Source organism: Octodon degus, unplaced genomic scaffold (assembly GCF_000260255.1).
Source record: "Octodon degus isolate 3935 unplaced genomic scaffold, OctDeg1.0 scaffold00033, whole genome shotgun sequence".
NCBI classification, from domain to species: domain Eukaryota; kingdom Metazoa; phylum Chordata; class Mammalia; order Rodentia; family Octodontidae; genus Octodon; species Octodon degus.
The window spans coordinates 2,659,158-2,674,157 of NW_004524609.1; the positions used below are offsets into that span (position 1 = coordinate 2,659,158).

The window sequence follows — 15,000 nt, forward strand, 5'->3', positions numbered from 1 at the left end:
ATTGGGGATGATGTGGATGTGGGTAAGTAGACACGCTATTAGGCCCATTATCTCCAAATTCTTACTCAGTACTCTGAGGTGTTTTTTTTTTTTTTTTCTATGTTAACATAAGGCCTTCAGCATGTCTTAATCCGTAGGTAATTAAGGAATGCCAGTAGTTAATACATTAATTTAAAACTTTAAAATTTATACAATTTACTTAGTGTAATGTGCATAAATATCCAAATTTTTGCTGAGTTTACGAATAGATTTGAACAAGTTTTAAAATATCTGTATACTATATAATACTGTTTATATAACAAGCAAATGAATTATCAACAATAGGAATTGATACTTGCTATAAATTACTATGTGCACAAACATTCACCCGTTGTCTCAGTTACTCTTCTCTCATTGCTGGGACAAATACCCACCACCAAAAATGCAAGAAGAAATGGTTTGTTTAGCTCACAGTTACTCGAGGTTTCAGTCCATACTCAGCTGGCTCCAGGGCAGGCTGGCACATGGCAGAGAGCAGCAGTTCATGGCAGTGGAACAGTAACAATGACAACAGAGAGAGAAGTCTGTCTCTCTGTTTCTCTTATGTTACATTCAGGCTATCTATCCCAAGGCTGGGAGAAGCACTCACACCCATAATCCCAGCAGTACTAAGACCCATAATCCCAGTGGCTCATGAGTTAGTCTCAAACTCTGGAAGTCCCTGCCCTACGAATTCATGAGGCTTTGGGGGGACAACTAGACATAAACCATAACATTCATGTACACGTTTGGTGGCAGTGTGGAGATTAACTATCTCTTCTCATAGAGTGGGAGGAGGTTAGTCCTTGTGATCCACGCCTGTGATCTCAGCTACTCAGGAGGTTGAGACAGGAGAACAGCAAGTTGGAAAGCAGGCTAAGCCTGGACAATTTAGTATGACCCTGAGTTAAAATGAAAAGTAGTGAGGAATATAGGTCAGTACTAAAGTGCTCTTGGGTTCAGTCCCCACTGCTGTGGGAGAAGGGCTGTGAAAGAGTCTGTGTCTGTAAGTTTACAGACACTCTTTCTTAATGTTTATAATTTTCACCATTTACAAAATCCAAAACCAACTGAAATGATGTAACAACATTTCTGTGTAATATTGTTCAAAGTTACCTAAAATACCTGTACTTCAGTTTTCTTGTTTCTAACATAAGGACAAATAAAATCTACCTCCTATGACCAATAAGAGTTAAATGGGTGAGCACATGTAAAGCTCATAAGACAGTATCTAACATAGAGTAGGCAATCAAAATGTTAGCTACAATTATTACACTTTCTAAAGCAATGTGGTTATTGAATTTCTACCAGCTGTGTGAAATAGTGTGTGTGTTCTGAGCTTTTTGAAGAAGCCTTCAAGTAGTTGAAGTACCTTAAATAAGTCCCTTTACTTTGCTGGGGAGTGATCTTCAAATACTAACAATAAATAATTATCTAATCTCTTAGGAAAAATATTTAGGCAGCTGATACAAAGAGTATTTGCTATTAATAGATTGGAGTTACCATATGGAAGTCCAATTTGGCTAGTAAATAAATTGTAATAACTGAATTGGTTTTTTTAAGTGTACAGATTTTATTTATCTTTTATTATTTATTTATTTTGTTGGTACCAGGGATCAAACTCAGGACCTTGCGCTTGCCGGGCAAGCACTTATTCCACTGACCTATCTCCCCAGCCCAAAGCCTACATATTTTAGATACTGGCAGTGACCAAGATATTGTTTTTGTCATGGATCAAATGGGAACATTTACTTATTTCAGATACATTCTTGAAACATTTGTTAAGCTTTTTTGCTTATGCAAGAGGATTGCTTCAAGTTTTAGGCCAGCATGGACTACATAGTGAGTTGAAACCTAACCTGAAATACAGAATAAGATCCTGTCTCAAAAACTCTTAAGATAATAATAAATATTTAAAAAATGAAAATGAGCATGCATAATTTTATTCTACATGACCTGACATATTTAGTGTTCACTGACATTTTTTCCTTACCTTGTAATATTTGGAAACATATTGGAATTCAAAATGTACTATTGTGAATATAAGTATTAGAAAAAATATAGATTTGCTTTGAAGGCTAAGATTTCTCTCCTAAACATGTATCCTAATGGATGATAAACATTGACTATTATTTTTCCACTTGTCTGTATTGTGGATAAATGAAAACACAATCTTCTTTTATTGATATCACAAGAAAATTATAGAGAAGCTAATTTGATGACATAAGGGCCTACATATAACATTAGTTTAGATAGTCTGACTTATTTAGGCATTCTCATACTCATAGCTAACTTTGAAGCATATGCTGTCTTGCATTAAGTATCCTATAACTATAAGATAAACATTGGCATTCAAGACATAATGAATTTTATTAGATTAAAATATGTAGTGGACATGTTTGGTATCCTTATTCCATCACTACTGTTAGATACCACATATTTTTGTAAGGTTAAATGAGAAAATGTATATGAAGACTTTAAGATCTTTAGAAATAGTACTAATTAAGTAAGATATTACGTCTCTACTGCATTCAGTTACTATTTGTAATTTAGTTTCTACTACTTCTGATTTCTACATTATCTGTTCATGGTTAAAGATTCAGTTACTGTGTTATAAAACCAAGGACAAACTTTGTAGAAGTAGAAAACGTGTGCCCTACTTCTATTTCTGGTCCTGAAGAGATTATTTCTTTTTTTTTTCTTTTTCTCCCTCCCCTCTCCTCTCCTCCCCTCCCCACCATCCCCTCCATTCCCTCCCTCTTTCTTTCTTTCTTTCTTTCTTTCTTTCTTTCTTTCTTTCTCTCGAGGCAGGGTCTCACTATGTAGTTCAGCCTAGCTTTGAATTTACTCATGCTTTGGGGCATTCTCCTGCCTCAGCCTCCCAAGTGCGTGGATTACAGGTGTGTGCCACCATGTCAGGCTATTTTCATAGTTTTGAAACCCAAATTAGAAAATGTTGGGGAGTTATTTAACTCAGTGTATGTGTTCAGTTTACACAAGTTAGAATTGTTAAAACCAGGTCTGGGGAGTTAAATTACTTAAAAAAGAAAAAGTGAAAAAAAAAATCTCCCACATTTATTCAGGTACTATTGTAATAGAGGAAAAAGACCTCAGTGTAGAAGTAGGCTGAATTCCAACTACATCAAAGAATTCTGGGAATTTGTGGCTAAGGAGCATAGTGGATGATCTCAGAAAATTCAGTGATAAAAAATTATTAAAATGGGATATCAGTAGTAATAGGGTTGTTGGGATGATTGTATATCAAGGAGAGGAGGGGATTCTTACTAAACTGAGATAGCAAGTTTCTTGCCAGAACTGTGGAAAGCAGTCCAAAGCCAAGATCTTGTTGAAAAGAGGACTCAAAAGAGTTTTTTCCACTATGTGTATTTTGAACAAGTACATAACAGCACAAATTATCAAATAAAGAATCATTTTGTAGGTTGAGGAGACAGCTCAGTAGAATAAATGCCTGCCTGGCAAGCCCAGGGTCCTGAGTTCAATCCCCAGAACCAAAAAAAAAAAAGGAATCATTTTGTGATATTTATACACACTGGAGTTTGCAGCATACCTAACTCAGCTATTTTTATATTTTATGAGAATTTAACCTTAGTGTTTATATACAAAAAAGCAATTTTCTTTTTTTTTTAAATATTTATTTATTATTTGGATACAGTGTCTTACTACTCAGTTCAGACTCCTAGTGATCCTCCTGTGTCAGCCTCCCCAATGCTGGGATTACAGGTGTGCATCACCATGCCTGGTTTCAGGGCTGGCAGGGTATGCCCAGGGTTCCAGGGCCAGCACATGTGGTACTGGGGATTGAATCCAGGTCCTCGTGCTTGCCAGGCAGGCACTTAGACCACTGAGCTATGTCCCCAGCCAAGAAAAACAATTTTCTATTCTAATATATTTTCATTATTGAATGGAGTTGTCATACAGAGTGGAAATATCATTCAGAGTATTGCAGTGCTTACTCATAGTAGGGTTATTTATAATAGCTGTTGGATAGCTTGGTGTATTCCATTGAAATACTGTAGCTGTATCTTTCTACCTCTGTTACCACTGTTGCTAGAGACAGTTTCCAAAAATGCCCAAATCAGCCTTCATGGAACAAGAGCCAAAGCAGTAAGTCCTTTACATTTTTGAAAATAAAGGGATTTTATTTCTGTCATGTTAGATGACCTGTAAGATTATGATAAACACTGGGGAAAATGAGATAAACACTGGAAGAGAAGAACAGAAAAGAATAAGCAAGAAAAACATACAGGGGCTGGGGAGATGGCTTAGTAGAATAAGCGCTTCCCTGTCAAGAGCAAGGGCCTAAGTTCAATCCTCAGTTCGGCAAAAAGAAACAAACATACAAAAATGCAGGAAAATTAAAATTAAGAAGGTCAGTTGTCACATGAAATATGATGGCAGTTACCTTAAAAAATGACAAAATGTATGAGGAGATATAGCATGCATTTCCAATGATATGTTAATTATAGAGGGTACTACTAAAAGTGAGAGGAAATTTGCAAATTAAAAAATGAAAAATATATACCAGACAAATGTTAAGAGATGATCACTTTATTTGCAATAATACAAAACAAAAATAAATGAGATAATTTAAATATTTGATATTTTATGCAGGTACATTTCATGAAATAGATATTAACAGTTATTGAGCTTTTATGTATGCAAAAACATGAAATTAAAATATATAAAAAAGAGAAAAACACTCAAACTAAAATTTGTGTAGATATCTTCATGATAGTCAACAAATAAAAATATTTTGAATTTCCATCAGCCAATGAATGGATAAATAAAATGTAGTATAATCATAGAATTTGGAGGTAAACATAAATTATTATCCATGCTATAACATAAATGAACTTTGAAAATATTGTGTGGTGTGAAAGAAGCCAATCTAAGGACCATAGAATTTTGTACCATTTCAATTATCTGAAAGGTCCAGGACAGGCAAATCTGTAGAGACAAAATATTAATTAGTGATTACTTCTTCCTAAAGGACTATGGGGAGGTATTGCTAAGAACACGAAATTTTGTTTTGGAGTGATGAAAATGCTCTAAACTTAGATTATGATGAGAGTTACACAGCTCATAAGTATACTAAATATATTGATTGTACACTTTAAGTGAATCTTATTGTATGTGAATGATACATCAATAAAGATTTTTGAAAAAAAAGATACACATGGAAAACACTGTTAAAGATAAAAAAAAAATTAATGAATTGACATTTAAGGCAACTTTCGTTCTTTATCAAATCAATTACTCAATGTCCTAAAAGATATGGAGAATTTGTATGATGTGCAGTTGGTAAACTTAATTCAGATGATTATTCATAAAAAAGTTCTTTTTCAACATTGTAATCTGTTTATAGAAATTGGTCATATATGTAGTGATAAATCTATATAGTATACGTTATTTACTTAAAATGAAAGAATCTAAAACATAAAAATAGGTGATAACTGTTTAGAAATTTAAAGAGTTTTAACACTTTTTCAGATTAAAATAGAAGCCAAAATTAAAAAAAAAAAAAAAAAAAAGAACCATGTTTTAGAAATTAAAACGTTTGAAATGCAGCCAACATAGTACTTGGTGAAAATGATGCTTGTATTGGAAAAGAAGCACTGAAAATAACTCATTTAGCTCAAGGAGCTAAAAGAAAGAAGAGTTAAAGGAAGTTATCAGTGAAATAAATGAAGATATGAGTAAAATTAACAAAAAAATATTTGACCAGTGAAGACCCAAACAGTTTCTTAGTGAAGACCTACTAGAATCTTTAAGAGGAAGGATCAAAACGAAAGGGAAAAAACGTAAATAACATAGGGATATAAAAAAAAAAAAAAATCCCAACTAAAAGTAATTTTTAAAAACCTGAACAGAAAGGAAGAAAAAAATGGTAAAATTGACACAAGAAAACTTAAAAATATGACTAATAACTACAGAAATTAAAAATCCTTCAAGTCAGCAGGCTCAGATGAATTTTGTGGTAAATTTTAAACTTTTAAGCAATAATGTAATAGTAGTAATTATAGTGGATACAGATGTTTATAGGTATTTTACATATGGGAGCATTTCTGGTATTCACAGCAATTTAAGTGGATGGTCAAGAACAGCCTCTTGTGGATACTTTTAATGATTGTGAGCTTTCTGCTTTGTAACAGACTATAAAAATACTTTCTGCCATTAGTTTTCTAATTTACATGGATAAAAATGTTCACTTTAATCCTTTTATGACAAGTGTTCCATTTTTGGATGGCACATATCAGTGGAATATAATAAAAATTTTTCTCTAAAAATTCTTGTTCCTTAAATTTTTCATTTCTTCATGTTCTTTTACAATTTTGAATTATACGTTCTGTGGTCTTTTATTTGGTATGTTTTTTCTTTTGTAACAAATTTATTATTATTATTATTATTATTATTATTATTATTATTATTATTATACAGGGTCTCACTATGCAGTTCAGACTGGCCTGGAACTCAATTTTTAGGCAGGTGGGTCTCGATGATGATATGTTTTAAACTCATTTTCCTCATAAATTGCACTTTAGTGACCTCTTAATATATTCTGTTCTTTTGAGATTAACTGTAATGGAGAACATTGAAACAAAATATTGTATAAGAGTTGTCTGTTTATGCTGCTTTAAAAAATGAGAATGGGTAGCTTGTAATACTGCTTTAAAAAAATGAGAATGAGTAGCTTATAATGAACAGTGATTTGTTTCCTCAGAATTATGCAGGGTCAGAAGCTCTGTGTTCAAAGGACCTACAGATTTCCTTTCTGGTGAGGGTTGTTTTCTGCTTCAGAGGTGCTACCTAGTTCCTTACATGGCAGAAGATGGAAAGACAAGAAAGCCAAAGATTATGGGGAAGCTGTTAAAATTTTTTTTTAATTTTTTATTTTTTAAAGAGTACAAATTAGAATTAAAACAAAAAGCTACAAGTGATACAGAATTTCACTTAATAAAGTAATGTGAATTTCATAGTATTTATTGTAATATATAGTGTTGTCTTCCAACCAGTTATTCATATTACCAGATATATGCATGTAAAATTGGAAGAAGAAAAAAGAAATTAAGGGGCTGGTGAGATGGCTCAGTGGTCTAAAGCATCTACTTTAGAACAAGCTTAGCTAAAGCACAGGGACCGCGGTTCGATCCCCCAGCACCACATGCCAGCCAGCCCCGCCCCCTGGTGGGCTGAGCTGGCCACACACACACACACACAAATAAATAAAATTAAAAAAAAAAAGAAAAGAAATTAAGAGAAAAAGTACAAACAGTTGAAAAAAGTAGACAAAACAGTTATCAGCTTCTTTCCATAGACCAGCAGAAATGTACAGTACAGCTGTCCAAACCATCCTGCTTACATACTTAGATACATTTCTTTCCCCCACTCCCTCTCCTGTCCTTCTCCTCAACTTAGTAATTATTTCCTTTTGCATAAGTTCATTCCCTTTTTCCAGTAGCTTTTGTACTCTTCAGATTCCATTTTTCTCATTCAGGTTCTCACACTAAAGAGACAATATGATGTTTGCACATGCAGGTCTGATGTATTTCACTTAAAGAGTATGGTCTTTAGTTGCATCCATTCACCAATGAAAGACTCAATTTTATCCTGTTTTATAGCTGAATAATACTCAACTGTGTAAAAATACCGTATCTGCTTTATCCATTCTTCATTTGATGGTCATCTGCATTGTTCCTAGGATTTTGCTATAACAAATTGTGCTGCTGTAAACATGGTTGTACATATATTACTGTTGGGGAGGCTTTATTTTTTATGAGCCTTAGTCTCATCCATTGGGGGAATGCTCGTGACCTAATCTCTCCCCTTCCCCCTTTATTTTGAGATGGGATCTTTCATAATTACTAAATTTTCCAGGATGGGCTTGAATTTGTGAACTTATGCCTTAGTCTCTTAGTGCTGGGATTATAGGCATATGCCACTATACTTTAATTACCTTTAAAGGTCTCACTTGTTAGTATCATTAAAATGACCATTAGGTTTCAATGCCAGATTTTTGTAAAAACATGTTCAACCATTGCAGGTACAGTATCTACATAAATAAGAACCAGACAACAGTTCTCCAAAGATTGTTTATTTGTAACTATAAAAAATAGCATTGCAAAGGGAATACATAAGCCATACTAAACTATGCACATCTTCAGCGTGTATTAAATACTCATGATAAATGTAATCATTACATGCTGCAAACATGTACAAATGAAAAGTTTTTTAAAAACATGAGTGGTTAAGGAGTTCAGCATGGCAACAGATACCTGCAACTGCAGCCATTTGGAAGGCTAAGGCAGGAGGCTTGCAATTTTGAAATCAGCCCAAAATAAGAGACTCTGTCCCAAATTAATTTTTTTAAAAAAGGACTTGAGGGGCTGGGGAGATAGTTTGGTGATCTCAGCACCTGTCTGGCAAGACAAGGGCCCTACTTTGATCCCCAGTGCCATGTGCAATGCCAGCCCTGAACCTGGGCATGGTGGTGCACACGTACAATCACAGCACTGGGTTGGCTGAGAGAGGAAGATCACTACAAGTCTGAACTGCATAGTGAGACCCTGTAATGAATGAATACATTTTAAAAAATAACTTGAGTTGTTGCACACCCTGTGGTATGTAATGAATGCAAAATTAGACTGTACACATCTTGAGACTGTCTCAAAGCAAACCAAAATAAGTGTTTGAAGACAAGTTTTAAAGGCAGTAATGGGGGAAATTACATTGGCAATTTTGAAGCAATAATCCATGGTCACAAAGGTTCATAAGGGTGGTGCCAGTCTGATGTTGGATGGTTACTGGACAGATATCCTTGTAGAAGCTTGGGGATAGCAGGGATGGGAACCTTTATGCAAAGTTGTGGTTCTGGCATAGTGTTTTGTGATAGTTTCTATGTATCACATAATTGTGAGGGAAAAATATTTTTTCCTTTGCAACCTACTTATTTATATTTTGATACTGGCAGTTTTTTACAAAGGATTGAGTAGTTGTTATACATCTCTTACTTGAAGCAGGATATTACCTATGACAAGCTTGAAATTGCATATATTTTGGTGGAGGCCTTCCTTCTCTCATTTAATTAGCTGTAGGAATTTCATTAAGTCACCTCACTACTGAGTATGCTTTTCTACATTACATCATTATTGTTTTTGTTATTTCTGCTTGATAGAGTATTATATGGATTAAATACATATGTATGTCAAGAACATAGTAGTTAGCTCTAGAGGGAGATTCCTAAGTGAAAGCTTATGAACAAAATTACTACATTATTATCTTTGTTTTTGTAGTGGATCAGTCCTTTCTCGTTCATGTTTTTATTACCAAGATATTCCTACAGTACTCTTTGCTGTCTTAAAAGCATAATTTTTCTTTTTTCTTTTTCATCCCTCCCCTTCCCCGAAACATAGGTTTTCTTGATTGGGGCTTTATTCTTCTAGGGCAGTTATATTTAGAGAATATTCTGCTCTTTGTCTTTGATTATTTCCTTTCCCCTCTGTTTATTGGTTTTTTGAACACAAATTTGCCTCTCGGGCTGGGGAAGTATCTCAGATTATTGAGTACCTACTTTAGCATGCATGAGACCCTGGAGGCAATCCCCAGGACCTTGTAACAACAGCATTATTATTATTATTATTATTATTATTATTATTATTATTATTATTTCTGGTATGGCCATATTCATTTCTTTAGATGCTTCCATATGTTTATGATTATATAAATTACTTTTTAATATTTTATTAGTACATGTTAATAGTTTATCATGATGGGGTTTATTATGGGAAATTGGTCTATGTACCACTTGATATTTAACATGTCTTAATTTCAGTTTTTTTTTTCCCCAAAGGATTTTTTTGGTCTTATTTTTACAATTTTCTTTTTTGGTACTGGGAATTGAACTCCAGGCCTCACATTTGTTAGGCAGGCACTGCGCCATTGAGCTATATCCCTGGCCCCCATATCTTAATTTCGATCTCGTTATTACCCTTCTTTCCTCTCCCATTTGTCCTGTTTCACTTCTGTGTGTGTGTGTGTGTCTCTCTCTCTCTCATCATTTCTTCCTTTCTAATTTTAATCTATACTTTGAGCCATTTTCTCTTCTAAAATTACTGATCATTGCCTCAGAGCTTATCTGTACTTTATTTCTTTATTTTGTATTTTAGGGAAGGATCTACAGGGTGTTCAGGGTCTCACTACTAGATCAGACTCATAGAGATCCACCTGTTTACAGCCTCCCAAGAGTTGGGATTACAGATGAACACCACCATGCCCAGTCTCAATTGCCGTCTCAGTGAGACCCAGGGACGGGGCTGGCACAGCAGGCCTGGGGATTGAACCCCTGGCCCCTACGCCTGCTTGCAGGCGCTTTAATCCACTGAGCTGTTTGACTGGCCTTTTATCTGTACATTTTAAAAGAAATATACGTGCCTAAAAATCTGAATTGAGTTTTCTAAAATTTGTTTTACATCTATGGCCAGTGAAGTATTCAGTCAGGAAGATCTAGTACATAAGTTGGAGAAGGCAAATTAATAAGATACAGTCTGCTATAGTAATGAAGTGGAGTCCTCAGTGATATAAAATTAGGGTTGGACGAACAGTAGGTAATTGTGCGACATCAGTGGAAGTAGGTGGAACCTGTAGGTCTAAAGAAATCTAGGGATAGACAGTTGAAAAGTTCCAGAAGGGCAACTAGTCAGTATCTATAAAAACATTAGCCTCTGAGTCCCTGCAAGTAGAGTTTGCTAAAAGTGAGACCTAGAGAAAGATAAGTTTCAAGAGACTACTCTCCTCTGCAGGAAGGCCCTGGCTTGCTGACTCCTGTGCACAGTCGTGCTTGGGCTACCTGCCTTGATCAAGAGCACCACGTGAGGGCTGGCCAAATAGCTCGGTGGATTAAATCGCCTACTTAGGCAGACACAGTGACCAGGGTTTGATCCCCAGTGTCCCATGCTGGCCCCACACCAGGATATGCTGACAAGGCCAGTGAGACTGGGCGTGGTGAAGTGCTACTATAATCCCAGCTCTTGGGAGGCTGAACACAGGTGGATCTCTATGAGTCTGATCAACTTAGTGAGACCCTGTAGAACCTTACTAAAATACAAAAACAAACAAACAACACCCTAGGGGAGAGGATCACTTAGACTTTAGGCCTTGAGGATCTCTTTGACAGCCACTTCCTTCAGGAGAACCTCAAGATGAACATGGAGTTGACAATATGTCAACACAATATCTAGAGAAAGGTCTTTTTGCTACAAATCATGTGATTACCCTGGTGATGTCAGAGTTAGAAGTAAAGGGTGACCAGCACTAGCTACTCAATTGTTTTCTGAGAATTAGTACAGGCTGAAGCCCTGGACAAAATCTGACCTGGATCTAGTGATAAGTTTTTTGTACATTACATTCTAAATGCTTAAAGATCATCTCAGCTGATATTGGATCCACCTTCCTTGTGGAGGGGGTCTATGTGATTAAGCATATCCATTAGTTCAGTAGGAGGATAATATTCCTGAAGGGCTTGCTATTTGACTTTGATGGTACAAAAATGCAGCAAAGATAGTAAAGGAATTATACAAGAGCCAAGAAGTTCACCAATTTTTTGGAATGGAAGCTAACAATAGCTGGCCTTACATTTATGTACTTTTCTCAAACAAGATCTCACTATTCAGTTTGTCTAAAGAAGTATACTGAGCCTGTCCAGTGGAAGAGACCAGAAGTGATAATCATTCAATCTTGTGTATAGTATCAGTGTTGTGTCCAATTAGAAGCTGAGACAGCTTGCACCATCCTTTTTAATTTAATTGGTACAATGATAGGAAAACTAGTGAGTAAAAGGGATTTATGAAGAGGCCCTCCCTTTGCCTTTCAAAAGAAGACATCTATGCACATATGTCTTCAGAAGAAAGCAAATACAGGCAGGATTTCAAGTGGTGTCTTACCCCATACTCCAGCTAGTTTTTTATATCCATATTGTTGCTATAGTACCCTTTTGTAGGTGATAGGGGTAGTCTGGTTCTCTCTGCTTTCCAGAGGCTACTGAGCCACATCACCAGTGAGTCTGAGAATACCACAGGCTTGGTCCTAGTTCTTTACTCCATGTCCTCCTGGTGACAGTGGAATCATAGCAGTACTTCTCCCTTGAGCAATTCTGCTTACAGTTCGTTGTTTCTTGTAGTAATGATGCTCTCTTCTCTGAATCTGTGCTCCATAGAATCCCTCCTTTTTAGACATTCTCAGATGAAAGGTCTTGGCTTCTCCCAACTGAATTTAACATGTTTTTTGCTTCTCTCTTCCTGTGCTTTTACATAAAGCGTATCCATTTATATCTCAAATTTCTCTATGAACTGAGACCTAGGAACTCTTTATGCACTAGCAACTGAGCCATGTAGGAGGTCTTACTTGAAATGACTGGTCTGAGTCATAGGCTCACTCTACTATTTTTGTTGTTAAAAATTTAGATTCCCCCTAAACTGTTTGAGAATCCTTAAAAAAGTAAATATTCATGTATGGAAATGCTGAAAGATCACATCTTATGTATAGAAGTAATACAACCATGTGGAATTACTGGATTAGTAGAATAGTTGAGCTCTTTATTGAAGTCAACAAAATGAACTTTGAACATGCTGTTAAATACTCATGCTGATGGTACATTTTTTTTCTGTGAGTAACCCATGCAGATTATAGTTGATAGAGAGAGTGGACACTGTGAGGTTGAAGAAAAGGTTGCACAAGCTGCACCTATATTCATTAGGACAGCTTTGTAATTATAGGAGGACAATCCTCCTCCCCTCCCCTCCCCTCCACTCCACTCCACTCCCCTCCTGTCCTCTCCTGTCCTCTCCCTGACCCTCCTGTCCCCTTCCCTCCCCTCCCATTCTCTCACCTCTCCTCCAGTTTCTTCCCTTCCTGCCCTTCTCCTTCTCAAAATGCAGTAGATGGGATAACCACAAAGTCTAAAAAATAAACTAATATTTTTTTTCATTCATAACTTCAATAAACTATTTATTAAAAGATTTTCCTAGTTTTCAGTCTTGGGGACCATCTTGTATAATTCTTGTTCTCCTCTGGGAAAAACAGTGAAATTTATTCCTGTTGCCTTAAAAATATGTTTTTTTCCTCCTGCATATATCTATTTCCAAAGAGCATCCTTTGCTATTCCTGGGAGTGACTTCTATCTAACCCTTCATACTAGTGGTGGGGGGGAGAAGCCTATTTCCATAATTTAGTGATGTTGAAACACACCCAAGTCTTTCTGAAGGTGTCTCCTTGCTTCCCTAATCAGGTCAGTGCCATATGTATTCTGCATGTAATGCATCTGTGTTTCTTACAGACAGACTGTCCAAACTCTCACTTTTTCTCCCAGTGTTCTTTCATGTGAATGTTTCTAGCAGAAAATAATGTTACTTAGTGGAAATACAAACTAGTCTCCTTATCATTTCAAGCATAATAAAATGAAATTTTTACTTTTTAGGGTTATGCAATGCATCATATGTTCAGTTCAGGTCTCTGAGCCATCAGTGCATTATTATGACTCAGCACTTTAGAAGAGTTGAATTTGGATACCAGCGATGGGGAGAGGCTGAAAATCAGATGTGCAGATAAGATCAAGTTTTTGGGGAATTAAATATAGAAAAAAACACATCTGATGTGGGGAATATTGCACAATTTAGAGTAGTGTTACCATGGAAATGATTTCCACAGGCTAGGAAAAGTAGAGAGTTAAAGTTATTTTGGATAATTCAAAGAAGAAATTGTGCTTTTAGGGAGTAGGAAAATCTTCAAACTTCTTCATTTCTCCTCTAATACAATAAGTGTCTTTAGAATTTTAGGGAGGGATACAGGAAATGGCTGAATCCCTGACTGCATGCTGTACTGCTGCACCATTCGTTCTTTTCTTCTGCTTGTTGAACTTCCCACTCAGTCACTGAGTCAATTTCAACACTGAGATTGTTTGGCCTGTGGAAAGTCCTTTGTTAGTGGCACCTTGAGAAGTGCCTTTTCCATGGTTTCAGAAATGATGACATGTGTTTCGTATTCAGTGGTCTGAGAAAAAAACTAGTTCTGGTTTTTCTCAATAAACTCAATAGTTTTCCTTTAATTGATTTTGTGAAAATGAAGGCTACTTTGAGAATATTTTGATAAAAGTAAAATTTAAGGCCTATCTTTTCTTGGTTTTCTTTCCTGTTCTGTAATGCAGTTCCTTCATATTTAAGCAAAGAGAATAGTTTAAATAGTCTCTAAGTTCCCACCCTGACCTCACAGGCTTGTCTCTACCTGACTTCTAACCGCGTTTGCTTTCTTTCCATCATCTCAACAAGTTTCCTGTTCACACAGAGCTTGATCTACTTTTAAATTGGCTGTATATAGTTTTTCCCTACTTATACCTGAAGAATTAATTTACATAAATACTTCAACAATGGGGATAAAATAATCCTTGTTCTTGGTAGATCTTTGTGGGCTGTCCATACTATGGTAGAGTTCAGGCCCAAGCTTTAAGCCCAAAAGAACTATTAAGGCCATACTAGTGAAGAGTTCACTTAGTCAAACAACTAATACAATTCCTCACTCAGCTCACTGTATGTATGTTTAGTTTTTGTTTCCTCATACATATCGTTAATAATACCTTAGCCTGAGGAGAATATATAATTGTTTGTATAGTTTCTTTCTCTTTGCCTAATGCTTGTTATGACATTTAAACATGATTTAGCAGACTTATTTTTAAATGTTATTATCTTTAGTGCCACTAAGCATCATAATATTCAGTGCCATAACCTGATCTAATTCTCAATATTCAAAGCCTAAAAGATAATATACTTTGGCTTGTTATAAAAATCATACAGACTACTTTAATTTTTTTGCACAGAATTTTATCACTTTATTTTAATCAGCTCATTTTATTTTACGGTACAGTTAGGGTTCTATTTTTGGTTTGGATTGTTGGTTGGTTTTTGAAACAGGGTCTCA

At 35.6% G+C, this 15,000-nt stretch overlaps 1 pseudogene; it reads left to right on the forward strand.

The window, feature by feature from the left end:
* Positions 1-11,216: 11,216 nt before the first annotated feature.
* LOC111816482 lies at positions 11,217-11,727 on the forward strand (annotated as a pseudogene).
* The last annotated feature ends 3,273 nt before the right edge of the window (positions 11,728-15,000 follow it).